This window comes from Notothenia coriiceps, unplaced genomic scaffold (assembly GCF_000735185.1).
Source record: "Notothenia coriiceps isolate Sejong01 unplaced genomic scaffold, NC01 NC01_scaffold00019353, whole genome shotgun sequence".
Lineage (NCBI taxonomy): Eukaryota > Metazoa > Chordata > Actinopteri > Perciformes > Nototheniidae > Notothenia > Notothenia coriiceps.
This window is the reverse complement of record NW_011352054.1, coordinates 291,449-292,747: the sequence shown is the minus strand read 5'-3', so window position 1 is coordinate 292,747 and position 1,299 is coordinate 291,449.

The window sequence follows — 1,299 nt, the reverse complement described above, 5'->3', positions numbered from 1 at the left end:
ACACACACGCCTGACACGCTCTAGGCGCCGACTTTTCTATTCCGACTCACTCACTCACACACACACACGACACACGTTTCGAGGCGCCTAACCCAGGCAACGTCAGCTGACCCCCCGCGTCGCCTCGCCGTCCTTCCATCGTTGCCACACCCCGTAATTGAAGTTTAGTACCGTGTACTAAGTGTCGGAGTTAACGACATGTGGACGTGTGTCAGTCGTCGTGTTCCTAGAGGTGTGTGTGATGGGACAGGTGACTAGTCCCTTCTTGTCTCGGATTTATGGTGTGTGTGATTAGTCCGGTTATTCTGTGTCCACCCCCCCCCTCCTCTGTTGTGGTCCCGTGGTCCACTTGTGTTAGTGCCCTCCCCCTTGTGAAAGTTTGATTTGGTGTAACACGTTTATAATGTTCCGGGCTTCGGAGTCAGTGTCACTGTTTCAATGGAAGCCAGTGTCACTGAAACGTCTGGCAAATGTCGATGCTATTGCTGGTGTTCCCTGCCGATTATTGGCCTTTCTCGTACAGTACCTGATAATTACACGAAAAATACTGGGTTGACCCCCTTGTCACGAGCTCCAATGCAGTTTACCTCTTTAGATGAGAGTTGTTCCTCCTTTAGTCTCATTTGAAGTTGTTTCAGTTTCAAGAGGGAAAACTCCCAACGTCCTCCCAATTTACAGTTTGCGACCCTGTACACACACACACACACACATGTGCGCTCAGGCTGAGTTCCTCGGTGTCTCGCAGGCCCCACGCAGCAACCAGGAAACGACACCAGTAATCCAGCTCACACTGTCCGCTCCTCGAGCTCCAAAGGGCGGAGCAGCGAGCCCTGCAACGTCCCGCCATTACGGCACCCAGACCCCACGCAGCATTCTCATCTGTTTGTCATTGCTGGTGTTATTTTCTGGTTGCTAACAAACGCCATTGTAACACATAAACACTGATGTTCCGCTGTAACGAAGGTGGACCCATCAGAACAGAGTGGGCGAGCTGACCAATCAGAGCACAGTGGGCTCATAGGGAGGGGGGGGGCAGGAGCTCCAACAAGCCGTTTAGGACAGAGTGAATACACATGCTATACAGAGATGCTGTATGAGAAACCAATGTGATTTTGGAACATTGAACAATGTAAATCTATTCTAGTAGACCTCAACAATGGAATTATGATCAGTAGAAATGGCCATGTCATGGGACCTTTAACACTGTAATACATTTCTCACCAGCAGCACCTCAAAGTAAGTTTTGACACAGGCCAGATTGAGTTTTAGTTTATCATCAAGTAAAAATACCAACAGAGA